The sequence below is a fragment of the Sinocyclocheilus grahami genome, unplaced genomic scaffold (genome assembly GCF_001515645.1).
Source record: "Sinocyclocheilus grahami isolate Dianchi unplaced genomic scaffold, SAMN03320097.WGS_v1.1 scaffold720.1, whole genome shotgun sequence".
NCBI lineage: Eukaryota > Metazoa > Chordata > Actinopteri > Cypriniformes > Cyprinidae > Sinocyclocheilus > Sinocyclocheilus grahami.
In genome coordinates, this window is record NW_015505899.1 from 1,142,095 (window position 1) to 1,151,534 (window position 9,440).

Genomic DNA, 9,440 nt, shown 5'->3' on the forward strand with positions numbered 1-9,440 from the left:
GCAGTGGGAGAGGCAATGTTTCCCTGCAGGCTCTGTGTGCACATAACAAACTCTTATGGGTAATAAATAACAAACAACCGAAGAGTGGAAACAAAAGCATACGTCACAGCATCAAGAGTGATACCAAACACTCTCCACACAACTGTCTGGCACAAATCTATTCCCAGCATGCATCACAGAGAGCGAGAGAGGGGTGGCAGAGGACTCTGAACATCATTATGCTCTCAGAGAGAAGAAACACAGTTACTGTGTGCAGCAGAGCCATGGCCCACCCGCAGTCTGTTCACAGACCGCCTGATACAGAATGCACACAAACGTAACAAGCACTTTCATTCTGGCAGACTCCAGAGAGTCTGATTTCTCTTTATTTTCAAAGTTTTGTACGTGAAAGAGTAAGTAAGCTACTTACTTTACTTTATGCCCGTTTTACATGTATTTACTATAATAATAACAACAGTAAATTATGCCTAATTACATGCAACTAAACCAAATTCTAAACCTAACCCTATGATAAGTACATGTTGTTAATTTATTTTACTCATTAGTTAATTGTATAATTACACTGTAACAAGGACTCGTTAAAATAAAATGTACAATAAATAAAGGCAGCTTTGAAAGATTACAAATATGCATCATATTTTCATATTTCACTAAAAAGAAAATAAATAAAAAGTAAATTACTCACATAGGGTTGTGCCGATGGACGATAGTATCATGTATTGATGATAGTCAGAAATATTGCATGTTGCTGATGCCTTTGACGATAGGAAGATAATTATTATTATTATTATTTTATTATTATTATGCTAGTAATACTATCTAATTGATATTTGGGATTATTTGTTCCGTCATATTTCTTTTTCCGCATTTTTACAGTGTTGCGCTTTATAACCAATCACCCACACTTCCGTTGAATGCAATGGCCAATCAGAGGCATTCAGATGAGTCATCGCTGAAACACCAGAGTTTTCTGTAGCTGCAGTTTGAATAACTGAGGAAATGTAAGCATTATAATTAGTAACTTACAATCTTTCTATTAAATTGTTATCATGTTAAATAAAAATTCAGTCACATTATAAATATTAGGCTGCTTACGCTGGAGTTGGTTCACTTTCCATGAAACTAAGTAAATAAATAATTAAATAAATTCAGCGATCTCATAGGCTGACGTTAGGACGATATGACAATTGAGCATATCGCCCAACACTAAAAACTACTTCAATTTTGTTTTTGCATACTGTTGTATTAATTATTTCAGGTAGACTTCACATAAAAATGAAGCAATCTATGAAAAGCCATTTTACGTGTCAGTCAAACTAGAGACCTGCACTCCCGCGTTAGTACCGCGGGACCCAACGTAACAGGGTGCGGTGCGGGACAACTCTTGATGGGCGGGTGCGGGCGGGAAGAGACTCGTGTGTGTGCGGGATGTGGGAGAATAAAATGATTCGCGGGTCTCCCGCAAAATAGAAATTATCTAAACATAAAGTGTCTAAAACATATAAATTGTTATTTATCTGTTGCACAAAAGCAAAAAGAACAACTAATATTAACATGAAAATGATTGACATGCGCAAGCTAGGCATAGTTTCTATTTATAACACGTGTTTAAAGGGTATGCCTTTAATGTAGCCAATCACAGGCTCAGCTGTTGATTTCTGGAACACAATGGCCAATCAGAGGTGATTAAATTAGAATCTACTCCCCGCAGTGCTGAAATTGCGTGCTCACGAATCCTCTCATTTTAACACACGAAGTGTAGACACTGTGAAAGATTCTTTGTGCATATATTTAATGTGATATAACAGAGCTTTATGAGATCGTGATTAACTGAGATGTCAGCTTTTAGTTTTTGTTAAAAAATAACAGTGGTTTGTGAATGTGAATGTCGATGCTTAGCCTAAATAACAAATATTTTATCTGGAGCATTTATGCTGGTATGTTGTGGAGCTTATGAGATGTTACAGAACCATTTCATGTAAATTTCTTCGATGTACTGAAAACAAATCTATATAGATTACTTTTATGCGGGCTTTTGTGGGCGGGAGCGGGACAAAACACGAATGTCGCGGGGGGGAGCGGGACCAGATAAGATCTATTTCTGCGGGAGTGGGCGGGCGCGGGACAGAATCTTGCGGGAGTGGGACTGAAAAATTCATCCCGCGCAGGTCTCTAAGAAACGATCTTTTCCTGTCTTGAGTAAGCAGTTCTTGGCTAGAATAACATGCAAAGTGGACCAGAGTTCATGCTGATGGTTAAAGTCTATCAGAGACTTAAACACTCAGTCTTCCTCGCAGTCTTTATGAAATCATAACGCTGTGACTCATCTCCAATCACTCGTTTCTCGCAAACCCAGGCTACATCATGCCAACAGACGATTTAACAGTCTAATATTAGCCATGAGATTCAAAAGACTCAGAGAGGGACCTTTAATTCAAAATACAGCAGTGAATGGGGTGGTTTTCCTGAGCTATCCACATGTAATTCCCATAGGAACAGAAAGAGCGGACCGGTTGACACCGCCACCATCAAACCCCCTGAGACCTAGCTTACATTTCACATCTCCTGTAATCTAAAAGAAAGAACAACAGATCAGAGGTTCAGGAATCACATACCACCAAATATAACACAGAAACAACCTCCTCATTCAGTGATTTAAAGATTACATGTCCAGCTTCATAGACAGTGTGGATTTCATTACATGATCTCATCATTCTGTTGAGTGTTATCATAGTCTTATGGGAAATCATAAACCGGATTCACAAAACATTCTTAAAGTGTCATGAAACCCTAAAACACATTTTTTGAGATGTTAACATATGTGTACAGGTTTCACATCAGTGAAAATAACTTTAGCACTCATTATGTCTATTATTAAGGTAAAAGTGGTTATTTTTTAATTTTTTGAAGCAATTTCGTTCTTCCGGTTCAAAATGCAAAGTTGAGCATGTGTCACGAAAAGTGACGCATATGCGTTAATCTGGAGTGATGACTGGCTGCCGTGGCTGGAGAGTACATGTCTACGTCATCAGTTTTCAGAGCTTTTTTCAGTATTATTCATGAGAATGAACTCTTAAGATACAATTAATGCGCTGTATTATGCATGAGATTGTCTTACAGCGGATAATTCAAATCTCATGAAAGAGGTAAGGCGCTGTCAGTTTATCTCTGTAAACAGAACCGTAACTATATTTAAACAACATGTGGAGCGAGCATGAGAGCCATTTCTGCGTGGAACGCCGCGATGAGTTTAATGACACTCGCTTTGCGGATCATAGTTCATATCCGGACCGGAGCAAGCGTGTTTCAAGTTTATGTAAACATATTTCATATTCACCCGTGCTCCAAACATGAACCAGTATGCGCACATATCATGTCTCCTTCAAATAAAAGATGTGCAAATAAGGCTGATACAGTGGCAGCTGCGGCTCGTCTGATCATGAATGCGATGACACGACAGAGTATTGTCATAACTGCTGGAGTCTTTTTCAGATCCAAGGTGTGAAAGACCAGTGCTGAAACAGGGGGGCTTTCATGACACTTTAAGAATAAAATTATTCTTAGTATACTTAACTATAAAGTTATATAGAATAAAGAATACTATAAAGAGAATATTTGTGACCCTGGATCACAAAACCAGTCTTAAGTCACTGGGGTATATTTGCAGCAATAGTCAAAAATATGCATATACAATGGTATGGGTCAAAATGATTGATTTTTCTTTTATGCCAAAAATCATTAGGATATTAAGTAAAGATCATGTTCCATGAAGATATTTTGTAAATTTCCTACTGTAAATATATAAAAACTTAATTTTTGATTAGTAATATGCATTGCTAAGAACTTCATTTGGATAACTTTAAAGATGATTTTCTCAATATTTTGATTTTTTTTTGCACCCTCAGATTCCAGATTTTCAAATAGTTGTATCTCGGCCTAATATTGTTGTAATGTGGTGTTTGGGTTTTGTCTTGTTCATGTTTTCATGTCTTTTATTTTGTAATTGTTTCATGCTGTCTGTGTCATGCTTCCCTTGCCCTCGTGTATCTCTGCCTTGTGTACGTGTCATGTTCTGATTGGTTGTCTTAGTCATGTGTCTTGTTTCCCATTGGTTTGTTCATGTCATGTGACCCTCTTTGTCTGATATAAATAGCCATCATTTTCCCATAGTCTTCGTTGTGTATTGATGTTGTAATTGTTGGTGTTGGTGAGTCCTGTCCATGCCAAGTCAAGCTTGTTCTAGTCAAGCCTGTTCATGTCAAGTCAAGTCAAGTCTGTTCTAGTCAAGTCTGTTCATGTCAAGTCTGTTCTAGTCAAGTCTGTTCATGTCAAGTCTGTTCTAGTCAAGTCTGTTCATGTCAAGTCTGTTCATGTCAAGTCAAGTCTCGGATTATCGTTTGGATGTTTGGATCACTTGTAAATAAACTGCACTTGGGTTCTCACTTCAACTCGCCTTCAGTGGATTGAAGTAGTTACAGAATACACGACCAGCAAAATGAACCCAGCAGATCATCTTGTTCGCCTCCGTCAAGGTAATCGCTCCATTGAGGATTATGTTCAGGACTTTTGTGGACTCTATCACCAAGTGGATTTGAATGAAACGTTCCTAAAAGACATTTGCCGTTATGGTTTAAGTAAGGACATATCAAGTTTAATGCCACGCAATACTCCTCACTGGACTCTTGAGCAATATATAGATTTTGCTTTGAGAATGAGTGGGTCTGCTTACACTGTTGGTGTCATGGACAAGGAACATGTCACTTCCCAAAAGTCTGCTAAGATCATGCCTGCTATGCCAAAGCCTGCTCACATCATGTCTGCCAAGCCACAGCCTGCTCACATCATGCCTGCTACTCCAGGACCTGCTTACATCATGCCTGTTATGCCAAAGTCTGCTCACATCATGTCTACCAAGTCAAAGCCTGATCACATCATGTCTGCCAAGCCAGAGCCTGCTAACATCATGTCTGCTACCCCAGGGCCTGCTCACGTCATGTCTGCCAAACCAGAGCTTGCTTCACGTCAACGCTCTCAAGCCCCACCATCTTAGAGGTCATGCCACACTCTGCTGCTCTTCCTATAATTGCGGTCGCCATTTTGAGTGTGTGGGCTGCATACTGCGCTCCTGAGGCCTCTTCTGTCCACAAGTCTGCTCCAGAGGCCCCTTCTGTCCATGAATCTGCCTCGGAGGCCTCTCCTGTCCATGAATCTGCCCCAGTGGCCTCTCCTGCCTATGAGTCTGTCCCTGAGGCCTTTCCTATCCATGAGTCTGCACCAAGGGCCTTTCCTGTGCATGAATCCACTGCAGAACCTCTAGAGGTGGCGGCATCCGCTGCAGAACCTCCTGAGGTGGTGGCGTCCGCCCGTTCATGAACTCACTGTCTGTCCTGCCATGGCCAAGGAGGCCATTCATGAACTCACAGTCTGCCCTGTCACAACCATGGAGGCCGTTCACAAACTCACTGTCTGTCCTTTCACGGCCAAGGAGGCCATTCAAGAACTATCTGCTTGCTCCGTCACAGTCAAGTGGTCTGTCCATGTCTCTGCACCGCCATGGCTTCCTGCTCTGCCATCATCACCCGGCCGCCCTGCTCTGCCTGCTCCACCATGGCTACCCGATCTGCCCGCTCCGCCATGGCTGCCCGATCTGCCCGCTCCGCCATGGCTGCCCGATCTGCCTACTCCGCCATGGCTACCCGATCTGCCTGCTCCGCCATGGCTACCCGATCTGCCTGCTCCGCCATGGCTGCCCGATCTGCCTGCTCCGCCATGGCTCCCAGTTCTGCCTGCTCCGCCATGGCCCCCCGCTCTGCCTGCTCCACCATGGCCCCCCGCTCTGCCTGTTCCGCCTCCACTCCACCACCCTCCTGGACTTTTTGGGTTTTGTTTGGGCGTCTTGAGCCGCCCTTAGAGGGGGGGAAATGTAATGTGGTGTTTGTGTTTTGTCTTGTTCATGTTTTCATGTCTTTTATTTTGTAATTGTTTCATGCTGTCAGTGTCAAGCTTCCCTTGCCCTTATGTATCTCTGCCTTGTGTATGTGTCATGTTCTGATTGGTTGTCTTAGTCACGTGTCTTGTTTCCCATTGGTTTGTTCATGCCATGTGACCCTCTTTGTCTGATATAAGTAGCCATCATGTTCCCATAGTCTTCGTCGTGTATTGATGTTGTAACTCTGCTGTTGGTGAGTCCTGTCCATGCCAAGTCAAGTCTGTTCATGTCAAGTCAAGTCTCGGATTATCGTTTGGATGTTTGGATCACTTGTAAATAAACTGCACTTGGGTTCTCACTTCAACTCGCCTTCAGTGGATTCAAGTCGTTACAATTGTCCTATCCTAACAAACCGTACATCAATGGAAAGCTTATTTATTCAGCTTTCAATGTGAAATTAAGTGTTCATGAGAGAGAGATTTAAAAAAAAAATTTAAACTGTTTTGATGCAATTAGAATTAAAAAATTCAGCTAACATCCAGAAACTTAATAAAAAGTATTTTTGTTCCAAGTCCATCTTGTTGGGTCCAAATCAAGTCCTAGTCCTTAATCAACTAACTTTGAGTGGGAGACGTTTATGTCTTTTTATCTTAATTTTATGTTGTTTATGTTGTTTTTATCTTTCATGTTACACATGACAGGGATTGTCCAAAGTTTGAGTCCATGTCCTCCCAAGTCCATCCGAGTCCATGTTCAGTCATAAATAAAGTCTGTGTACAAGTATCCCAACTCTAATATAAAGATCTGAAAATGACATTTTTAAGATTGTACATATAAGAATTACATCACGTCATTACATCATTTGCCATACTTCATGGAAGTGACCACTGCTGAGCTCTTTTGGCATGATTCCACAGCAACAATTACTACTCTGGGCTGCAAAAAAGTCCTGTGGAATTTTCTTTTGGATTACAGTTCTCCATCAGGAATCTGAAAATGCTGTGTGTTTTTTTAAGTAAAGTTTAAAAAACAGACTTCTGGCTTCCACAGAAGGGTATGCCATTGAGCAGCACCCTGAAGCTAATGGTAGGTGTATCTTGAAAGGTTCACTGAAAGCTATTTCTCTGACAATAAAACAAATGGGATTTTGCCTCTCGTAACTCAGTTGTTGCACTATATAACAGTTGTGAACCATTTTTCGATTTCTTTGTCAGTTCAATTTCTTTGTCAGCATAACAAATTTTTTATACTAACAGGGTGTATAAATGGCCTTTCTAACTGTTGCCTGCTGTGTGGAATCTGAACACTGGCAGACGGAGAGATAGACAGGCAGTGAGAAATTAATCCAACACCATTTATTATTCATGGAGACTCTTTGTGAAAACCTGATTCTGCTTTCTCTGTGTGTGTGTGTGTGTGTGTGTGTGCAGAGCCAGATTTACCTCTTTTCGTTACATAGGTAAAACAAATTTTTGGGCCCCCTTCCCTATTAATATAAAAGGCCTAATATTACCACCCAAACAAACAAAAATATTTCTTAATCAGTGGAAACGTAACAGTGTTTTCTATCACAATAAGCACATGTGTTCAGTCAATAAAAATCGAATCGAATGTAGTTCTTAATTTGTTTGAGAACTCAGAAAGACCATTCCATTAATACGCGCGGTGTACCACTTCAGGAGTTATTTCTCTAATAATTTTAACGGCCAGGAGTCACAACCAAACATCAAGACATTGTTCAGATGATTTGTTTCAAGACATTTGACATGTTTCCGTCCTGAAATGTGTTGAACAATTTTTTACGCACCTCAAACCTTCCATTGAAAATTCCAAAACATAATTTTAGAGCAAATAACAGAGGCTTGAGCCGTTGATATGCAGGCTAATGCAGTTATTAGAGAGAGAGAGAGCGAGAGAGTGAGAGATATTAAGCGCGTGTGAATACCAGTGTCTGTGTCTCTCAGCAGTGTTCAGCAGCAGAGTCTACTAATTGCGAATCTTTAAGCTTCAAGAACCTCCCTACTGAGAAATGTCATGTAGCTTTTCAGCTGTAAAACAATTTTATTGATAAATTCGTGGGGTGGCATTGATGACAAGTTATTGTCCGCATGTGTGCGCGAGTGCGTGTGTGTGCGTCTGTGAGAGAGAACCAGAGAAAGTGTGATTTCCGTGCATTAAAAAAGGTGGAAGACATGGAAATGGTTTGTCATTTTTTACCCTATTGTTTGTTATATTTATTTGCTCAATGTCTTCTGAGGTTTTGGTTCTTTTATTGCTGTAGATAGCCCATAGTATAATAAAATATTATATATATCTTCATTGTGTTTGGGCCCCCCCTGGACGAGTGAGCATAGAATGCCTAGAATGCCTACACTCTTAAAAATAAAGGTGCTTTAAAAGGTTCTTCAAGCGATGCCATAGAATAACCATTTTTGGGTCCACAAATAACCATTCAGTCAAAGGTTCTTTAAAGAACCATCTCTTTCTTACCTTTTTGTAATCTGAAGAACCTTGTTTCGCCACAAAGAACCTTTTGTGAAACAGAAAGGTTCTTCAGATGTTAAAGGTTCTATATGGAACCATTTAGACAAAAAGGTTCTTCTATGGCATCGTGAAGCACCTTTATTTTTAAGAGTGTATGCGTAAATCCGGCCCTGTGTGTGTGTGAAGAGGGCACGTTTGTCCTAAATGACAGTAGTAATCAGAGATTGGGCTCATTTTATAACAATGCATACAGTAGTGTAGCATTTGGACCAATCAGACACACAACTTTTTGTTATATTTAACAAATAATATCTAACTCCCCCTCACTTAACCAAATGGCCAATTACGAGGGTCTATGGACCCTTCCCCCGAAGTGCACCTAACACCTCAGAAAGGCAGAACAGGCCTCTGGTCACCATGACAACTAATCATGATATCACTGGTTTTATTACGCCTCCAGGAATGTGAGTAGGATAACCCATTCTGTGTCCCCAGGACAAACGCACCGTAGAAATTGACTTTTCTACTAATTAATTCATAGGAAAACCTTTCTTTGAATGAACACACATTTTCTTCAGGCCATTGTGTATATTATTGCTGTGTTGTATTTAATCTGTTGTATTATAGACTATTTTTATTCATGCTTACGATAAACCACTCATTCATATAAGTAACTCTACCATGTCTAGTATCTATGAATTCGCCTTCTTATGATCGAAACAAGCGTGTATATTATATGCTGATACCTATGCAACATATTGATGTTCTAAGAATCATTACTAATTTCTGCAGCAACACTCAAGTGAATTACATATGCAAAATACCATGCTTACAGACAAAGACTCATAAAAATCCTCAGTATTTCCAACCTCCCGCTTGGGATTTCAGCCTTCCTCATTGGACAAACCCATCTTGAGAGGCGTGAATCTCTGCAGGCTTTAAAAGGCCACACTCCATGTGACCCGCCCAGTCGGTGGGTCGGTCGAAGCTAAGAAGATGTGAGAAAACGCTTCAGGATACCAAAGCA